Genomic DNA, 22737 nt, shown 5'->3' with positions numbered 1-22737 from the left:
ATGAGGAGTTTCATTAAATATTTCCCTTTTGTCTCTATTCAAGGTGGGTTTTTTCCCCCCTTTTTTGTTTCTTGGAAATGGAAAAGTAGTCATCATGCATCTCATCCCTGTGTCACTTCCTCCTATAACAAAAGAGTCTGCAGAGTTCTGCATAACTGCATGAAACAGCATGAGACTACATAGGGGAAAAAAACCCCAGATTATTCAACTAGTGATAAAATCAAGATACTGACCATAAATAGCATATTGAGATTTTAATATTTAATCTCATTTTTAAATGTGAATTTAATAATCAAGTGTCTTTCGGGGGTAAAACAACACACAAGTCCTCTAACATAATATTTCAATAAAAGAAATTGTCCAGGAATGTTTATTTAAGGAACAGTTTTTTCTCCCTGTTATAATTGCCTGTGATGTATACTTGTACCTGTTAAAAATACTGCTTTCTTACTGTCAGTGAGATGTATTTTAGGCTGAGACAAAAGAGAATTGTATGTTTAACAGCTATAAAATGCAGCTTGTCAACATGATTATCTATCTCTCAGCTTATACAAAAAGGACATTGAGTTTATTGAAGCAAATAGCCTGGAGAGGCTTGCAGGCTGAAATGCTGCCTAACTGCAATAACCCTTGTGAAAAGAAGGGTCAATTAGTGAGGCTGGTGATTAAGAAAGGGCTCTAGTCTCTAGGTCAGATGCTGTGTAGACTGAAGATAATGGTACTAATTTTGCTGCATCTTGTAAAGAATGCTAGTCAAAACATACGTTTCAAAGAGAAAATAACAAAAAAAAAAAAGGTGGGAGATTTTTGTGAATAGAATAAATACCATCTCAAAATTTTTCCTTTCAGGAAAATAGACTTCATAACAAAAGCAAAAAAAGACCCCAAGCAAAAATAATTGCCCACAAGGAGCTAATCAGCAATCTATATTCAATAGTTTCTACTGTAAAATCACGTCATGTAAGAAGTAAGTTTGTACACCTCTCCCAGTATGAAAGGATCTGAGAATGAGATGGAGGGTACAACAATGAAGCAAAGGACTTGCAGTGGAAATATGTTCAAGCGGTAAAATTGAAATGCTATGGGATTCTTTCCTTTGGTTGAGATAATGTTTTCTGCAATGAAGGGATACAGAACATGTGCCACAAGAGGTGACACTGAAAATCAAATAAATGATGTCCCACTGTGTCTAGGTGGACAAAAAGGCCAAGAGCACCCTGTCTTCTATCAAAAATAATGTGACCTGTAGAAACAGGCCAGTGATCATCCCCCTGTACTTGACATTGATGAGGCTGCACCTCAAATCCTATGTTCCTTTTTTAGTCCCCTCACAACAAGAAAAACATTGAGTGCAGAGAAGGACAAAAAAAGCTGATGGAGGACCTGGAGCACATGGCTGAGGGAGTTGAGGTTATTTAGCCTGGAGAAGAGGAGGCTCAGGGGCCCCTAATCACTCTCCACAACTACCTGAGGGTGCAGCCTGCTGGGGGTCCATCTCTTCACCCAGGTAACAAGAGACAGGATGAGAGGAAATGGCCTTGAGTGGCAGCAGGGGAGATTTAAATTGGATATTAGAAAAATTTCCTCATAGAAAGGGTTATCAACCATTGCAACAGGCTGCCCAGGGAAGTGGTGGAATCACCATCTGTGGAAGCATTCAGACGGTGTGTGCAAATGGCACTTGTGCATGTGGCTTAAGGATGAACACGGCAGTGCTAGGCTAGCAGCTGGACTCAGTGATCCTCTAGCCCTTAGTGATTCTACAATTCTATGTCCCTCAAAGGAGAGTCATAAGCATGAGTGTTCTACTTTTTTTATCAAAACTGACACAGTAATGGTAGATCATCATGTTTCAGAACTCAATCCACTAAGCACAGAAATAAAGAACAATTAGTGAGCAGCTAAATTACCACACTTACAACGTTGTGAGTTAAGAATGGTTAAATCAAAAGAATGATGGCTTCAGATTTTCTTTTTTTTCAGTTTGATAGCTATTGGATATTTGTAGAACAGAAAAATGTATCTAGAAATAAATGTAATGATTTTTTATCTTCATGCCTATCACCTGATACTATGTTCGTGTGAGGGACCATGATACTTGTAAGACAGAAACATTACACTCATTCAAGAAATAAGAGTTTCAGGACATCTGTGAATAAAGTGTTTTTAAATTTTATTTTATTTAAAATCTGAAGATCATCAGGCATTATTTTATAAATCAGCCATGGATAAATACCATAACACAGTCAAGTTTTGTTTCTCATTTTTAGTAAATCCTCCCTAGCAGACTCTTATGAACTTCTATACCACTCCAAAGTTACAATGCCTTAGCTGTGAGGGAAATTCAATGATGCTACCTCATTGCTGTTAGTTACAGCCATGAAGGCAGAATGGAAGTGTAATGAAGAGTAGGTAAAAACATCTAAACCAACTTCAAATTTTTAGTAGATTTCAAATCTTATAAGCTTCAAATTATATTTCTGAGTTTTTCAAACTTTTCTCTAGAACATGCAGCTACAGGAAGTGTGCTTTTTGATTAAACTTTGTTAGGAACTAAGCCTGGACTAAACTAAAACATACGTCTTACCAAAATTCTGTATAGCTTATCATCAGTCTGTGTTTTTATATATGTGTGTATATAGATTAGTCTAGATATCATATCACTGATCAATATTTACATTGATTTCTTGATCAGAACCATTGATCCTTAAAAGTGGTTGATCCAATGTCCATTTGGAGAATTTTTCTTAGCTCCAGTGAGCTTTGAAAGAGATTAATGGGGAACTCATACTAACACAGAAGTTCAGCAAGAAAGAAATTGATTTTTCAGCTCTGCATCTTCTGACATCTGAGAGTTTGAATTCTTCACAACAGCCCAGAACTCATACTTGCCTAAAAAAAATACAAAATCTTATGCTTCTTTATACATGTAGTAGACTTTCTTTAGCTCTAGTAACCAGATTTCAACATGTACTGGGGAGAGTGAAATGGTAGTATTAATCAGCTGGCTACCCCTCAGAATAGATAACTTTATGAATCTGTGTTCTGCTTTGATATGGACAGATCTGTGTGACTTGGTGGTGTTGACTTACAGTGTTGGACTCAATCTTTCATTAGTAGCATTAGTGGCATCCCTTCCCTGAGATATGCCAGATCATACTCTCAGGAACTGGCCATTTTTTTCCTGAAGACTGTGATGACTTTATCAGCTGTTTTATCAGTAACTGTGTGAGGTTGGCAGAAAATTTATCAAATAAATTTGTGATAAGTTTTCCTCAGTGAAGACATCCAGATTTAAGAGGCAGAGAATGTCTAAAGCTGTTAGGAATAACATTTTCATTTGATCTGTCCTGTAGTTTACCAGTAGACTGAACTTGACCCAAATGATTGACCTCACATTGAAGTAGTGTGTAGCCATCCTACATAAATTCAATAATTATTAGGTCAAGAAAATGCAAGAGGGAGCAGAGTGTGCTAGCTTAATGGTGAGGACACTCAGCTGATCAGAAAACCATGAATTTAACCCCAAGCTTACATTTGAGTTTCATGATAATGAAGATACAGTACTCTTCCTGAAACTGGGCAATGCAATTAAATGCCTTCAGACAGGGATGACAGAATGGAGCAGATTTTCTGTAGCTGGAATAAGTATGCAAATCACTAGGAAACAAAAAAATTTAAGTCCACATCCTTTCTCTGTGTCTTTAGAATAAAATTGTGCTGTAAATTCTGACTTTTGCTGAGCTTTAAAATAATTTTATCAACACTGGATTTTCTAAGGATTCCATTAATATCCCTGCATTGGTGCACACCTTCCAGCTATACCTATTCAGGTAATGTTTGCTCTTTTAAATATTGACATAACATTTACACATTCCTGTTTTCCTTTAGTACCTTTCCAACACTGCTAAATGTGTTTAAAACCATCAGCAGACTTAAAGGTCCTCTGGTTCAGATAATTCTAGACTCATAGAGATACATTACATTGTTCTATTCATGAAAATGTATTCATCACTAGAAGGTGTTGTTTAAAAGTCATCATTTATAGTTTAGTGCATGTAGTCTGTTAGGAAATACATTGCTATTCTTGCTTTTTCTCAAATAAAAAATGCAGCTGCTGTACACTGCTTTTTAAGTTCATTTTTAGTACTTTTGTGATGAAGAGGTCCATAATACTGCTAAAATCAACTTGATGTTTCTTAGCTGCCACAAGTTTTATTATTTTTACTCTTTATCATTAATGTCTCCAATACCTCCCCATTTTCATTACACGTTTCAATTTCTCATTTATCTCCCCAGCTATTTCTTTCTCTTTCTGTCAGCAGTAAATTGCTTTCTCATATCTAATTGATTTGTTCTCCCTGCTCCTGCTTCAAATGAGTTTGCATCAAACTTCTTTCTTATGATTGAGGTCTTGATATTTTTAGCCATTTTCAGCCATTTTCCCAAATAAGTCTCTTTGTTGATATAAAACATTCTCTATTGATTGGACTTTCTTTTTTAGTGTATGTTTTACATAAGTTGTTGTACTATATTGTAGATGGAAAGTCATCAGTAATCAGCTCACTAGTACCCAGGAAATGGACACATTTAGTCTGGTAGATATTTATTTAATAATTTATATCAAAATTTAATCCGAAAATAATTAAGTCACATAAAGCTACACTATGGCAAGAATAGTACCTTTTATGTTAGGGTTGTGACATTTTCTTTTCACTAATTGGCTTAATTTTTGCAATTGTTGCCCTAGCTACAGTCTCTTGTGACTAAATAGCCTGTTTTTACAGACAAAAGTGTTTAGAAGTTTTTTTCATTATTTTCCTACTTAATTTGATGTCTTTTAAGCCTTTCTTTATTTTACAGGAGATCCATTCCCAAATTCAAGCAGGCACCTGAATCCCAATTTCCCCAGGAGCTGGTTACCACAAAAAAGCCTCAACATTAGACACTCTCCTCCATAAAGAGCTGCATCACATCCAGGTTTGCATTAAGATTCAATGACTACAGAAACAGAACCTCTTCAATAATTACCTAGCTGTCACCTAGTGGATTCATCCAGAGTTCCTCCCTAATGCTTGATATCAGGAATAAAAAAATAATTAAAAAATCACAAACAAACAAACAAACAAAAAATTTGCCAAACCAAATACCTTAAATACCTTGGCATCAGCTTGGCTCAGGTAATATAATCCTTTTTTTGTATTTTAAAAAAGGGGTTTTGGATGCTTTGGAGTCTTATAATACAAGGTTCTCAGAAGAGTTAGAATAGGGAATGGCACTGGAAGAATTAGGAAAAAACCTAATCCTTACCTCTTTCTTCTTTTGCTTGTTCATGTTGTTAACAAAAGCTCACCCCTAACAAACTTGGGTGCCCTCTAACATCCAGAGCACCTTTATTACTCTTTGTTACTCATCTGCTTTGCTGTCTGTCATTGCTATGTAGTCCTCACACACATGGCAATGCAAAATCTTCTTACACTGTGAACTTCCACGGTTGTCAGGCTGAGGCTTCCCTCATGGGAACTCACTTCTGTAAAGTGCTTTTGTTATGGGTTGGGGAGTGTGTTTCTTTATGTTTCTGCAGCTGGAAGGAAACTGTGGGGTTTAGTTTCTTTTTTGTTTTTTTTCTATTTTGGTGGTGAATGCTGCCTGTGAAGCAATATCATCATTACACTGCTGCTCAGGACCCCTGTCTGCAGTGAAGGCTTCTTGACTGCATTAAGCAGAGCAGAAAAAACCTGCAGACCTGAATCTGTGTTACTCCTTCTTTAAATTTCACTTCAGTATCAACTCTGTAGATTTTCTACCCTCACAGGTGTTTGAATCACAACTTTGGTGGTTATTTGGTGATAGCCCCACCCCTCTGCCCCACTCACATTTCTGATATTAAAGTCTGCAACACTAGCAATGAGCTGCTTGCATAGAATTGTGTCCAAAATGCCAGTGAAAACTGAACAGATAAAAATCAAAACGGATATTTCACATTTTCTTGCAGTTTTCATTTCAATATTTTGTGATTTAAGTTTGAGGTTAGATTAAAATACCCTCTGATTAGATCTTATTAATTAAATTTATCTATATTAAGTATAGTTAATTGGCATTTCTGTCAATCTATTAGAAAATAAAAAGCATTTTATTCCAATACATTCATCAATATTACCTCCAAACTGACCACCTATATTTGTCCATGGTGTCAATTCCCTCTGTCAAGGAAAAAAAGGCTTCCTTTTCTGTCTTTAGCAACAACTTTACAATTGTAGAAGTGTGTTGATAAGAATAAATGCAGATTAAGGAATGTCAGTACAAATCTAGGCATAGACTTTTACCTTTCCTAGCTGTCCAACAGGAAATACTAATAGACAAATTTTCCCATTTTAATATTTATAAGAATAATTCATTCCCTTAAATTTATTTGTTACAATATAGGTGCACATGTAATAATGCGTTTATTACAGAGTTCTATCCATTACTGCAGAATGCCTTTGATTGCTTTCCACACTGATTATAAGAATACATTTTAATCATGTGAGCTATATCTAATTTTATCAGTTGGATTTTTTCTCAGGAGCAAGAAGTTTCAGTTCCTGTGCCACCTAAACAGAACTTGCCTCTTTTCTGTAAACTGAAAAATTGCTAGATTGACAATTAAAGAATTGCCAATTTAACAGTCAGTTGCTGGCTGCCCCATTATTAGTTTTCCCACCCACATGACAAAGGACATTTTATACTTATTTGGCTCATCAGTCTCTTACTGGAACAGAGAATAAAACCCACACGTGATGAAACCTTCAATTCTTCACTAGATTTTCACCACCAGCACTTTTCCCACTTAATTGGTATAAAGCCCTACAGTGCAGTGACATTGCTCACACATCTCAGAGCATTGTTATCACTCTTCTCAATGAGGCAGTGAAATGAATCCCTTCTCCAGTTTGAGCCACCATCTCTGCTACCAGTAAGAATGTGCAACACCATTGCAGCAATGAGAAAATAGTGCCAGTGCATTTGTGTTTTGTGGGTGGGTAATTTTCTACTTATTTAAAAAGTTTCTACATTTAGCATTAGGAGAAAATAAATTCTTTAGAAATTCAGCAGTTTCTGACTAAGTATTTAGGGGATACTGAAACAAACCATTGACTGCTTTAAAGAATAGCTTAATCCATCACTGCAAAAACATCTTTGCTATGAACAAGTATTATATAAACCTAAAATATTTAAAGAAAGAATAAAAGAAGTAAAGAACTAAAAACAATTTGTCTGTTTAAACACTCTTTGAATATTTAGGCATACAAATTCTCTTCATATATTAAAGCAGAACTCATTTTAAGCAAGCCATTATTAGAGTTCATATCCAATTTTTCTTTAATAATATGTATTTAAATATTAATAATGTAAAAAAAACTACAGTGAGATGAGTTAGCATTTTTGTTTATTTTTTTCTGGATAATTGTGATGTTGCCTGGAGGTGGAGAGTGGTAAAAAGACTCCTACTTCTAGAATGTAAGAGCTTCTTATTCACAAGATTCTGATTGAAGCAGGCAGCTGATTGAATACGAATAATTAATAGAATACTTACACTATAACCTGTCATCTGCATTATGGATGCGTGAAATCTGTACATAAAGAGATAATTAATTGCTCAGCCTGACAGGAAAAAAGTGTTTATCCAGTGTGCACATGTAAAGAGACCAGATATGCACCAGATATACACCAGATATTCACCAGATATGCCACAGAACAGATGAAAACCACAAGTCAGAGACCTCTTGTATTTAGTAAATTTTTGGGGGGTTCTCCATTAAATTTTCTGAAATCAAGCATTCTCTTTAATTTAAATCTTGAATCAAACATATCCCTTGGCCCAGAGGAAGTAATTTTTTTTTAAACAACAAATTAAAGGAATGCATAGAGATCACATTACAAGGAGAAAGGATGCATGTTTTCCATGCTTGCAATATACTTAACAATCAAAAAGAATAGCTGACTCATTAGAGACTGTCAGGGGGGTGGCCTAGACATCTTCAAGGGCTGTCATAAAATGCACAGAACTGGAGTTTATTTACATGTTTTGGGGGCAGGGAGGATACCCTTCTGGTACACAAAAGGCTCTAAATGCTTAAGTGTCTGAGTTGCTCTCCAGATTTTCTTTCCTTTGTGTTACAAGGTAGGTTCCTGTACATCTGTCTTTCAGCCAGCTACCTTTGTGCTTTCTAAAGTGTATCCAGTGTCATCTGTCCCAAAAATCTACCAATCAAGTAATCAGTAGGCAGTACCTTCATCACCTTTTGTGTAGTTTGCTTTTTTCAGAACCTCTGCAAGCAATGAAAAGCCTGTCTGCAGAAGGAATAAAAAAAAAAAAAACAAAAAAACACAAACCAAACAAAACTAACCAAACAAAAGGCAACCAATACAACACCACCACCACCAAAGGTGTGTAGTAGCCAGTAATGTAGCTGTGTCAGCCATTAGGAATTATTTACACAAAGAGGAAAATGAACATACAGAAAGTTTTGTTAGGTTGGCTTCCAATGATGTCTCTCTTCAAATGAAAAGTGAACCTTCTTCCTAGGCCACATCTTTCAGCCTTTCACAATTTCAGATACCATATTTCAAAAACTGTACATAGAAAAAGGTCACAAATACTATAAGGTATATCCAAAGATATGCCAGACCTTTCATCTCTTTAGGTAGTGTTCCAACTAAAAGACAGCAAACTGTCTTCCTCTCCTCTCCTCTCCTCTCCTCTCCTCTCCTCTCCTCTCCTCTCCTCTCCTCTCCTCTCCTCTCCTCTCCTCTCCTCTCCTCTCCTCTCCTCTCCTCTCCTCTCCTCTCCTCTCCTCTCCTCTCCTCTCCTCTCCTCTCCTCTCCTCTCCTCTCCTCTCCTCTCCTCTCCTCTCCTCTCCTCTCCTCTCCTCTCCTCTCCTCTCCTCTCCTCTCCTCTCCTCTCCTCTCCTCTCCTCTCCTCTCCTCTCCTCTCCTCTCCTCTCCTCGTAGTGGAATAGCACGGGGGTTAGAAATACTCAGATTAGTAGAACCTGCTCTGCTTTGAGATTGAAGGTACACTGTGGTCCTGATAAATCTTCTAGAGAGATCTTTTAAGATTTAGCCTAAAGTGATGCTACAGTGAATGGTCTAGCCCCTTATCCTGGCATTGCAGTGCACTGAATGACTCTGCAAACTCAGACTGATGCTAAACCAAAGCATTTGGTACCACACTTCCTGCTGCAGCTGAGATAAGCCATCAGCTTGCATGTTTTCCCACAGAATGTGGGAAGACACTAAGAATCACTGCATGGGCTTCAGAATCAGGCTCTTTGTGCCATATTCCAAAAACAAAAGCAAGAAGTGACATCTGCTCTGTGCCAATGCAAACTCTGCTCTGGCATGGTTTCTGTATTCAGGAATTTTCAATAATTTTGCACTGTGGAAATTAATATGACCTTGGTGTTTTACCCTAACAGTGGTTCAAACCTACAGCAGATTGAAATAGGCAGGAAATTCGCTGTTTTATTCAGAAGAAAGATCGCTTCCTAAGGTTAGCTAGAGTGCTATCACCACTTTTCAGAAATAAAATGAAAATAGTATTATCTGCTTTCTGGTTTTGCTCTGCTCTTCAGTCTGTTTTCTGAGTGGTGTACAGTGGAAGACTGACACTCACCATCTAAAAATATCATGCTATTATTGAGCCCTGTTCCACAGGGATCAATATGGAAACCAGCACATTTTAACATCTTTGCTGGTGACATGGATAGTGGGATTGAGTACATCCTCAGCAAGTTTCCCAGTGGCACTAAGCTGTGGGGTGCAGACATGCTGGAGGGAAGCAATGCCATCCTGAAGAACCTAGACAGGCTTGAGAGGTGGGCCTGTGCAAACCTCATGAATTTCTGCAAGGCCAAGTGCAGGGTCCTGCCCCTGGATGGGGAAATCCCAAGCACAAGTACAGGCTGGATGCAGAACAGACTGAGACCAGCACTGGGACCTAGTGGTGTTTGTGAATGAAAAACTCAATATGGCTTAGCAAAGTGCATTTGCAGCCCAGAAGGCCAAATGCATCCTGAGCTGCATCTAAAGAGTAGTGACCAGGGGATCAAGGGTGATGATTCTGCCTCTCTACTCTGCCCTTGTGAGATCCCTCCTGGAGTGCTGCATCCAAGTCTGAGGCCCCAATACAATAAAGAGGTTGACCTGTTAGAGGAAGAGGAGAACCAAAAAGTGCATCAGAGGGCTGGAACACATCTCTTAAGAGGACAGGCTGAGATACTTGTGATTGTACAGCCTGGAAAGGGCTCCAGGGAGATAATGAAGCAGTCTTCCAGTACCTAAAGGAAGCCTACATTAAAGCTGGAGAGGGAATTTTTATAAAGACCTGTAGCAACAGGACAAGAGGGAACCTTGTCCTCAAGCTGAAGGAGGGAAGGCTTAGATTAGATAATAGCAAGAAATGCTTGACTGGGAGGGTAATGAGATGCTGGGACAGGCTGCCCAAAGAGGTTATGTACTTCTCATCCCTGAAGATGTTCAAGAACAAGATGAATAATGCTCTGAGTAACCTGGTCTAACTGAAGGTGTCCCTGCCCATAGGCCATAGTGGGCTTGGAACAATATGATTTTTATGGTGCCTTACAGCCCAAACCATTCTATTATTCTATGACTTATTCCATGATTCTACTCACAGTTTATGGAATCTAATGCAGCAGTCTGCAAGACATTCGTTGGTTTACCATAGCAGAGAAAACAGACACTGAATTAACACAAAGTGTGACTATGCCTGAATACAGTCCAGGGCCTACCTGTTTCAAAATAAAATTAGTTGTTACCTAAATCTCTCTTGGTTATCTTGTTTGTCTGCCTGTAAATGCTCTCTGCTTTTTTGAAGCAAGGAGTAACTGTTTCTGTATATACAATCAGAATGGAAGTTTTTAACTTCCTTAGAGCTCCATGGCCTACTTCTGATACTGCTCTTTGTAGCGACTAACTAACATTAGTCTCACTGAAATAATGGGATTAAGTAGAAACAGACGACTAAACTACAAAAACTTAATGTACATTTTCATTTACGTGGGGAAACATGTTAATTAGAGAGTGCTTTATCTGAGACCAGGTTTTTGTTTAAGATTATGCAGTAATTAATTCTGGGTAAAGATAACTTCAACAAAAACACAAGTTAACAAGCTTTGTTTCTTCCAATTTGATTGATTTCTCTTGCTGGCAAAATTATACCATGGTTCCAGCTTGTTCACAGGTCTTGCAGTGAAAGGCCTGTGTTGTTTGTATCATCTGCTCTGATGAACAGGAGCTGAAAGAGGTCATGTCCAGCTTCACTTCCTTGCTATGTTCTGGGACTATGAAATAAAGGTAGCCTGACCTTAGGACAGACCTTTCTATAAGAGTGAATTATTGCTTGAAAGCTCTTTAGGACAAAAGGGGATTATTTTCCACAACTTCCAATTTCTGTTCACAGATGCCTGAACATTTTCACATTTCTCATGCTCTAAAATGCAGTATAGGTACTGTGCCATATACAGTTCATATTCATACACTGGTCTTAAAGGTTCATTTCATTAAGAAAAAGCATTGGAAAATAAGGGGTGAAATTGTCAAGTGTCATGTGTAGGCCGATGGATTGCTTGTATGCCTCCAAACAAATACAAGGATTGTCTCCTGCTCTTTATTAATCATCTTGTTCAATGAGCTCCAGACTTCAGCCAAGGCCAAGTAAGTGGGTCTCAGACATTCTCTCACATTCTTTTTTCCTGATGTCCAAGCAAATTTATATTGATGGAACAAATACTGGAAATGGTACTAATGTCTGGTTATATCAGGGCTTGGGGCAGAAAGGACCGTGAGTTGTGTCTGATTACAAGCAGTTTATAAGGCCAAATTGTTTCTCAGGGCACTGGTATTAATCTAATATGTATGGACAGAAGGGCTGACCTATTCTTTTTTGATGTTTATGCATGTGTTTAAGTTAGTTTTGTCTCTAACTTCTCCTCATTGGTTTTCCAAGACAATGCATAGACCTTCCTGATTTCCAAGCCACAAGACTAGAATCTAAAAAGAATGATTGTAGCAGAATTAAAATCAACAATGAAAGCATTATCAAATTGTAAAATAATTTTAAACTGAAGTAGAATTTAAAGCAGATCAATAATGAAGGTCACATTTAGTCTTAAAGGATGAACTAATTTCCCAGTTTTGTACAAAATTTTCAGTACAAAATGATGTCTATTATTCTTTGAAATATAAATGCTTACCTTTACACCCAGAAATACGTATTCTGATATTTTCAAGACAGTTGGAATAATTATCCACTAGAATTCTCTTGCAGCTTATCATGATTACTTGCTTTGCCATGTTAAACCTCTGCTATCCATCATCATTTGTAGGAACCACATAGAAACTTAAGGGGCTAAATTACAGGATTCTGATTGAGCACTGTTTCACTGATTCAACACCATATACACATTCTGCAGTGTGCTGTAAAGTCAGTAAAGCATTTCACGTGGTGTCCAGTAGCGCTGTCATACATGTTTTTTAACTGCTGGTTTAGGAAAGAACAACTAAAATAATATAACCAACTCCAAATATTTTCTTTTACCAGACTAAGAATCTCCAAGTACATGCAGCACATTCCAGTAGCAATTGGTGGCCAGCAGTGAGTGAAAAATTTCTTAAGCCCACACTCATAAAAATATGCACTTATGAACCTAGGAATGAATTTATCTACTCCTTAGATATGCACAAGGTCTTTATCTTGACCCACTCACATAGAACAGATGTGAATTCATTAGAAAGAAATTAGTGGTTGGCTTAAGCATCACCTATGCACTTTCTCTTGTTGAATTCTGAGAGACTTGGGTTTGTGGATGTTGTAAAAACCGAAATGCATATAATCCTTTATATAAAACAAAGGTTTTGCTCAGCAATAAAGGTTCAAAATACTATTTTGAAAAAAACTATTTTTTCTTACTGTTCAAGTATTTTTGGAGTCTTTGTATTAGCAAGAAAATAAGATATTTTCACAAGTTTGGTGTTAGTAGAGTTGTCCAGGTTTTACATTGAGAGAAATCGGTAAATAGAAATTTGGCACAGTTCAGAGGTTTGATTTCACAGGGACCCCAAAAGTATCTGGAAATACCTGTAACTGTGGATTATGCTGTCTGAATTCATTATGTTTGATATGTAGCTCTGCCTGTTGCTCTTATAGGTAGCACATACTGTGTCAAGACATTTTCAAAACTTAAAGCAACTCTGGAAATGAAAAAGATATTGTCAGTTTTGGAAAAAGAATATGTGATAGCATATACTGTTGTACTTGATTTGTATTAATCCTTATAAGCAAAATGAAACAGGACAAAACAGGAATGAACAATATTTACTATAACTTGCCTAGATATTGAAATGAAAATCAGTAGATGTTCCTAAGAAAAATTATCCTCAGAGGTATCTGAAGACAATGCTTACAGGAGCAAACAAATAATTCTAGAAATGCAGGTAGTTGCAGGGAAATCTAAAAATGTACTAAAAGAAAATTTCTGCAAGAAGAAAATGAGAATAATTACTTATAAGATAAAACAACCACAGAATCACAGAATGCATAACGTTGGAAGGGACCACTGGTGGTCCATCTGGTCCAACCTCCTGCTCAAGAAGGGTCATGTGAGAACACATTGCACAGGATTGTGTCCAGAGAGTTCTTGAACATCTCCAGTGAGGGAGACTCCACAGCCTTTCTGGACAACCTTCTTCATCGTCTTCTTCTGCTTCATCAATATCCATCAGTATCTGCAGGGAGGGGTCCAAGAGGATGCAGCCAGGCTTTGCCCTTGGCAGTGGTGCCAAGCAATGGGACAAGAGGGAACAGGCAGAACCTGATGACAATTTTTAAAGCATGAACACAAACTTCTGGATGAACCAGATAAGGAAAATATATTTCTGTCTATATTGTAAATGGAGGTCTCTTTAGATTTCCATAAGACTTTTGTATTCATGCAATAACTATCCCTTTTCTTAGCAATTCAGATTCTTCCTTCTGTGCTTTCATGTACTATTATCTGGCTTTTTAAATTTGACATTCCTAAAAATTTGGCAAATTTCTGGTAGGAGACTACCTGCCAGAGTATCTCATTTAGCAAACAATCTTATATGTATCATAATCACCAATGACAAAGCTCAAAATAAATAAATAAATTTTTGCATATTATGCTGTGGTAGAAAAACAAGAGATTTGAAACTTGAGGAAAGGATCTTCCCCCAAAAGATATGAAACTTAAGAAGCATGTACAAGCTACACAGTCAAAAACATGATGCAGGGGCAAGGACTGGATGCTAACTGTTCATCCTCCTTAATTCCTCTGGTTTCCCTAAGAAATAAATTTAGAATAAATATATAAATTTAGAAATAATAAACTAAAGAAGAACTCCAGCATCTTTTAAAAACTCTCAGGATTTGGATGATGTAAGGACACACTACAAAATAGTCTGTTATATAACATTAAAAGTATGCTAAAATGTGACACTTAAAATCTGGTATATATATATCTTAGATCAATTTAGGAATTTATGGCTTCTTCAAAGCCCTAGAAGTATGGATTCATGATAGCCAAGGTATTCATTCTCTCAATATGAGGTGCAAAAATAGTTATCAAAAATCGTAATTTAAATTCTTCTAAAATACCTTTTTAATTTTATTTAGCTACAATATGCAACATAATTAAGTTTTCCAATATTTACTTGAGAAAATTAGGTAACTTGTGGAATACAGTTCACAAATAATACAACCTCTTGAACCCACTGCAATATCTATTGATCTTATGAGAGAAAAACAAAGTCTTTTATTCATATTCCATACATTTTATTTTGTATGTTGATTAAAAAATTTTAGTATCATTCATAATCTCAGAAAAATCCGAATGCATTGCTAAAGAAGTCTTCTTTTTTAAAATATGCTTCCCATGAAAAACAAATCTGAAAAAAATTTTGGCTGCTGATAATAAATAAAATTTTCAATATCAGCTTAACAACACTGCTTGATTTCTTTTGGAAATATTTTTTCTCTTATGTTTAAACAAACAGAGACAAGCTGTCTGCTTTGGAAATCTTTCTATTGACCCCAGCTACTTACAGTACAAACAGTAATGCAATACTTCGAGTATTCCACAAACCAAAATCCTGGGTTTGTGTTCTACCAAACATGTAAATAACATGTAACGTGTATATTTTTATATATGTGTATCACAGGGTCAGCAGATAAAGGTTCTTATCCGAGATAGTTGGTAGTAATTGAATACCTTTGTTTCCATGAATCCAAGTGTTTAAAGAAAACAACAACTCTCACTTCAAATTTATAACAAAATCAGCATTATTTGGGTGTAGATTCACAAAATTTGGGAAGATCCCTTATAGCCATACAGCATTACTTATACAACAGTAGCTGTTTCAAGTTAACAATTTGTTTAGAATAAGAATTCTTGTGATGAAAATTACTTACCTGCTATGAATAAATATGCTTTCTTCAGGATAATGGGGAAAAAAAGAATTTCCTATTATCTGTCTGTTTACAATTAGTCATAATATAGCATTAATTTCAAGAACTGAGATATTAAAATATTTTCCAATACACTTAGACTTGAATATGCCCCTCTGTCGTCACACACGGCACGGCAAATTCTATTGTATTGCTAGAAAGCTCATATGTATTGCAATAATTATTATGAGTTATTTCTGTTAACCATAGGTCTGGCAAAAGGGTGTTCAACATTGTCAATTACCTACTTTAAATTAAGAAGGAAAAAATATAGCTTCTAGGCCCAGACTCCACATCACCAATAGTTAATTATGAAAGGGCCAAAGCTCCCAAAGATACTGCATTTAGCATTTCTTCACATCTGAAGTTCTGTCTCACATGATTTATCTGAATGCCTTCACCTGAACTGAACACCTGATTGTTTCTGCTGGGCAAAGCGTTGCTGGTGTGGTCTCTTTTCACCAGCTACTTCTGACTCATGCTCCATCAATCAGATATAGGCCTTGCCTAATGATGAGCACAGACTCGAACTGCGTAATTATAGACAGCCAGTGCGTCACTGGCTACACATAACAGCTAACTGAGGAAGGTGGGAAAAGAAGGAGTTGGGGTTTCATAACCTGCTTGAGTTGTAGATGTCCTTGGAACCACAGAGTTGCAGTGCAGACTGGAGAATTTCAGAACCTTGTTTGCACTTACGTGGCACACATACGCACATGCACTGTGGAATGTCTGGAAAGGAAATAATGCTGTACAGGAATGTGGTGCTTGCAAGCTGAATCACCTGAAGGAAGGCATAAGAGATAAAATGACATATATTGTCCCACTTACTAGTTTGCTTTAACATTATTTTTTACTCTTCTGCAACTGAGACATCTTACCAAACAGAGCTGAAAGTCTAGGATTTAGCTGCAGTACTGCATTCTGCTCCATTGTGGGATTTCATACCCAGATGATTTTTATTTTCCATATACAATCAAAAAAAGATGCTCAGGAAGTATATCACATTTCTCAAATTTGTTACCCTCATTCCAGCACCCTTCCTCTAGGTGCACAGCAGAGACACCTGGAGGAACTGTGGTGAGGTACAAAACCACTGAGGAATTAAAAATGGTAACACTTTTCATTATCCTGGGTGTAGGACCATCTGAAAGGAATGAAGCATGGGAGAAGTGTATCTTCTTCCCAAGCCTCACCAAAGCAACAAACAACCAGATGTGGCAAACAGCTTCAGCAAAAGGTGGTGTTAATTTTATGGTGAGCTTCTTCAGTGAGATATCAAACCAAGCACGTAAAGCCAGGTTCAATTCAACAATGAAAGGTGGAATAAGCATTGTGTATGAATGAAGAAAAAAATATTTAAGTAAGGAAATCTTCCTTCTTCCAAATGAAACTGTTTTCTTCTGATCCTTTATTCTAAAGACTGTGAAGAATAGTAGTCACATTCTTATGTCCTCAACTAGAAGAAATGTAGCCTGTTTTGAGACACACAGTGGGAAAGGTACAATGAAGTTAAAATTCAGTAAGAATTTTTGCTTTGAGATTAATAACCACTAATGGACACAGCATAATTTCTTTAGCTTCACTCTAGCAAAAATATTACTGTCACTAAAAGGAGAGAAGAGCAAGCTGTATTCCTCAGATTCAGAAATGAAAAAAAAAAAAAGTAACAAAGGACAACACAAAACCATTATGCAAACTAAAAGACTCAAAATGACAAATGAAACTTTTAAAACACCTTGTCAAATCTTTACCTCCTGAAATAAACCATCAACCTTTTTCTACTGGTACCATTCATTTGGAAGGGCTTGTTAAGTGACTTCCATTTCAGGAAGAAATGAAAACTAATGTACAGTTTGTACCATGGAACAGACCATCTGCTGTGAAAAGTTCCCATATCAAGATAACAGAGGGACTAGTTCCCAATTAATTAGCTATTTTAGGAGGATTGGATATACTCTTTCCAAGTTGGTTTCAGTTGATAAGACAATCATCTGTCTGTCAAGCTGTGTCTGTTTGCCTGTTAGTCTAGCTAGAATATTGGAGAAAAGTCAGAGAGATGTTTATTGTTTGTATCTTTCTTCTCCCTTCTCTTCCTCCCACAAAATGAAAGCCATCCGAGGAACGGAATCATTCAATATAGCCATACCCTTTTTTATCCAAAGTTGTTTTGCTCCCCTTTTCATGGCAGATACACAAATGTCCCAAAGAAGACATATGAAAGACAAAGGGTGTTATGGGAGTAGATTTCAGATGTTATTTATAGCAAGATTTTCTAATGCAGAGCTATTAATAGCAGCTCACTGCACAAGAGTTGAATGAACAATACAGATGTCTCAGTCTTCATTGAAGGACCTATTCTTTTCCTGAAGAAAAGCCCTGTTTGTACAAGGCACCATTTACAAGTCCATTGTGATTTTTTTATAGCTATGAAATAATGTTGTTTTTATCTCTTTCAGCTGAACTGAGCTGCTGGCTTCCGTTTGGCAGCTTCACAAACAATCTGTGTGCAGCGAGCCACGCTTAGCAGGCCCCAGAGTGGGTGACAGGAAGGATTGCATGCTGAGACAGGGAGACAGTGTGGTTTCCTCATAAAACCAGACTTTGAAGCCCAGGATCATAGGGATGTCTAGCTAAGGGAGCAGGTATTTATAAAGCCCAAGAGAGTTTCATGGAAAGCAGCAAAATAAAGTGGGTTTAGCTCAACGATCTAAAAGCCATTAAAGGTAATGTGAGCATTTATAATGTGAGTATATCAATAGATTTATTTCTTTTCTTCTTGTTTGCTTTTTCTGGGTTTTTTTTAGTAAAAAATACTATGTTTGACACCTTATAATCCCCATGACATGAAAGTAATTACCAGACTGAGAACATGGGAACATGTAGAGAAAAGTGTAATTTCCCTATGATGATGCAGCTTGCTATGAAGCATTCTGGAAGCTGTGTCTATGAAAGAACAAGCAGCAATTACAGTGGAAACTACAGCCATTTCCATAATAAAGTTGTAAAATCACATCCCTGCTTTTGGTTAAGACCAGCTTTGTCTCTAGGGAATGACCAGCTATAAATCCTTGAGAAATTCATTTACATGAGTCTTGAATTGACTAGCTACTTAACAGCTCAACACTCTACCCAAAAGCTTGTTACTCTTACCCTGATTTTTTTCTGTTTGTTTTTACTTCCAAAAGATCCCAGAAGTAGAAAGAGGTGTCTGTAACATAAATTCTCTTCTCATTTTTTTTTTCTTCAAAAAAATTTTCCATGTTTTGCAAATTTTTTTTGTGAGATTAAACTACCACAATTTTAGGGTTTGAAAGTTTCACTGAAAAGATCTGTCAGGAATTCAAACCAATGTATTTCCTGATAAGCAATTTTCATTGCAAAATTCAGTTTTGAAAGCAGTTGTGTTTTTTCCGGGGATGGGACTTTTTTGCTAGTCTCATAAATATCACTTATCACTGTAAAAATATTAATTAATCTGAATGGTGTCTATAACAATCTTGAAATACATTGCCTACAGTTTAGGGTGGTGGTGGAGATTCTTCATCCTGATCTGAAAATTCAGGATTATGGAATAAATCTTTATTTGCATGGAAAAAATCCATTTCAATCCTTGGAAACTGGAAACAGTTGTATTTTTTTCTGCTTCAGCTCTTCTATCTTTAGTCAATAAAACCAGAACAAAAGCATTATCTTTAAAAATGTGACAGCACACACCTTACATCTCCACAAATCTATCACGTAAGAAGAAGTGACATGACAGGCAGAATACAGTTTCTTCATTTATGGAGAGAAAACAAAACTTTTCTTTGACCTTTTCTTTGATCAGGTACCTCCAAAAAAATTTGGCTATTGAATATTAAAGTAATTACTGATGGAAAAATAATGAGGCTAATATTCTTACCAGGTATTGCATCTAAAATTGTGACTTTGTCTTGACATTTAGTAACAGACAAAAAAAATTAATTTGTTGCAGGAATTCAATCACCACAAATTATTCATGCACCTTTAGAAAAATAATTACATACTACCAACTAATTTTTTTCCCTTGAACAAAGCATGTAAATTAGTATCCAGATAGATTAATAAATTAAGAATGCATGAGTAGTGAATGTTTTTGACTCTTAAAAAGAATGAGAAATGTGCATCCTCTCTAATTCATCATTCAGTTTCTATCTTCAACAATAAGAAGTAAAATGACAGCATAAGGCCTTTTAGGAACACATTTTAGGAATCATGTACAAAATAAAACCAATCCTCAATGTGCTAGTTCCTTACTTGACCGCTTTATAAATGTGGTTCTGGAATCATGGATCGTGTTGCCAGCATCCTCTGGAATAATCCCTGGTAAAACCTTCTCCATTCTAATTTACTTTGAATTACTCTTGACAAAAGTGTTCATTTTTATTTAAATTAACTATTTTTTTATTGATTGAACATCTAAGATTATTACAACCTTCTGTTTTGATCAGACACTTCAGAACAATAAGGTAAATTTGTTGCTATGTTGCACTTTAGGAAAATATACAGTAGTTTAAAGCAAATTTAGTTTTGTTCTTTTTTGGTTAGATGTTAGATGTTAGCTTATACATGAGAGATATTCTAAAGATTTCATGGCTGGTAGAAAATTACTCCTGCAATCTACTTTATTATGAATGGTTGCATTCATTTTATGTGATGGAGATTTTGGAATCAAGATCAGCACCACATAAATTAAGTAGTCTTTAGTACATTATAAATAAATCTGGCTTCTTGAACATTCGCTGTCTGAAAGCTGGAGTGGAAACTGTAGTCCTTTATTCAACATGTACTACAGGCCAAGTCTGGTACAAACAGCTGCAAGGGAGTTCCCCATTATTGCCCTGCCAACAACTTGAAGTTTGATTTTTAAAACTTAACCTCTGCATGTGCATTTTAGACACTGCATTAGCAAAATCTGATTCTTGGCTAAGGTCAACCTGACATTGATACAGATTTAAGTGAGCTGTCTGGAGCTTTCAATTTCCTTACACATACCTCAGAAACTCCCCAAACTTTTTTCATTTCAGCTATCAGCTCTCACTTAGAATCGTAAGCAGGTGAACAGCAACAAATATACCTATAGACACAGAGTGTTAATATTCTCAAAGTCATGTTTTACATTGCAAAATGTTTATGCTATGATTTCAAATTATATACTGCTAATTTTATAGGTTTCTTTTTAATTTTAGTCATCAACATGTAAAGATCTATACATATTTATAAGGTTGATTTTATATACAGAGATGCCTTTGCTTATAAGGTTACTGAAGACTAGAAAATATTTCCTTTTTTTAACTTTGCTAGGTCTTATTGAGCCATGCCATGTAAGAAATTACTAGTGCCTGTAAGTATATGACATCCCATCAGTAAGAAAAGTAATGATGTCTTTGGTGAAATTATTTCAAGTTACAAAGGACCTCCAGGAAAGGGTCAGAAGGTGGGATTCCAAGAAATAAATTGTAGTCATCTATAGGGAGTTTCTTCTGTGTTAAAGGAAAGATTAATTACAGACTCAAGGTTTGACAGAAAATTGAACTATGGGTGGGCCTTTGTCTAGTGGTTCAAGCAGGGAGCCCAAGAGATTTTTCTGGCTCTTCCTCTTTCCTATTATGTGTCTGAGCAATTTAACCTGCCACCTTTTGTTAACCTTTGAATAAAGCTTGTGCCCTCTGTACTTAGGATCTTAAAGTGCCACGGTTTACTTATGATTTCAGCAAGACAGTAAAGAGATTTCTTTTTTCTCTATCCATATGGTTAAACTGACTTCATTTCAATACTGACATGAAAGTCCTTTTAGACAAGATGTTTTCATATTGTATCGTATGGAATAATACTCTTCTAAAGACTCTGAAAAATAAAATGCTGGCACAAGTTTAGATTATTCATATCCAAAAATGTTACCAAAGAGATTCAGTTAAAGTCTAATAAAATGAAAATTAAATGCAGATTCTCTCATTTATTCCAATTTATAAATGATGAGGCTCTAAATAAGCCCAGGAGTATATCAGAAAGATATGAAACATAAGAAAAAATAACCATATTTCTTAAAATAAAAGCACTTTCTGCTAATGTAGGAGAAACAGTGATTTTCACAAGTATTTGCATTTAAAAATTATAAAATTGGAAGAAATTTAAATAAATGAAAACTTACAAGAAAATTAAGTGACTGAAGGGATTATGTAAATGAGATTTATAAACATGTAAAGAAATCACAGTCAGTAGGTTTTTATAAACATTTATGTCTATCTAGTTGAAAGAATAATCTTTCAAATTAAGATGTTAAGTGTATTGACAGCAAAGTTCAAATCTGTAGCTGGGGATAAAACCTCAAGACTAGGAATCAATGAAACAGATTTCAATAATCTTGTCCTGGAAATTATTTTACTTTCTTGACTTATTAGAAACTCCTTTTCACAATTCAGTTGCACTTCTTTACTTTAAAAAAGCCATTTATTTCATTTTTGATAGTTTACTAGAATACCTTAGAAGGAGGTTGATATATTATAAATTGCTTTATGGCAGAGGTTATGCAAGCACTACACTCATGTATTCAAAATGCACTTGCTGCTGTATTTGATTTATTAATCATCTATTCCAGGGGACTTTAAAATACATGACATAAAAGATAGCAATCTGTACATACCTAACAATTAGAATATGACAAAAAAATATAGTACCATATAAGCAAGGACTTTCATTTATCTTCATTAACATAGCGTTTATTAAGGTCTAAAAATTCCCAAAATTACAAATGACTTTATGACACACTATATAATAATATGTATATTATGGTATAGTATAGCATATGTTGTATTTTAAACCTACAGAGTAAAGATTTTGAATCATTCCTTTTATAATAGCATTCATCTTCTGCCTCATTTAATTTTCTAAGTGGGCAGAGTTATATACATTGAAGTCATCTCAAAACAGTACAGATATGAGTGTCTGACAGCAAGGCCTGCGCATGAAAGTTGCAGTACCCCGACCGCAGTGAAAGGAAAAGTACTCCTGCACTGATAAGGACATTCATGATCATCCCAAATTCCAAAGTACCACGCTCAGTAGTGGCATATCCTGGGTTAGGAAACATGCAATAACAACACTCCTTTAGTCTACCTTCCTTGTGTCATGGACTGAAGCTCAGCTATTTCCCACTTCTCCCAGCCCAAGTTCTTTAAAGCACTTGG

This window comes from Zonotrichia albicollis, chromosome 4 (genome assembly GCF_047830755.1).
Source record: "Zonotrichia albicollis isolate bZonAlb1 chromosome 4, bZonAlb1.hap1, whole genome shotgun sequence".
In the NCBI taxonomy this organism is placed as follows: domain Eukaryota; kingdom Metazoa; phylum Chordata; class Aves; order Passeriformes; family Passerellidae; genus Zonotrichia; species Zonotrichia albicollis.
This window is presented reverse-complemented; position numbering follows the sequence as displayed.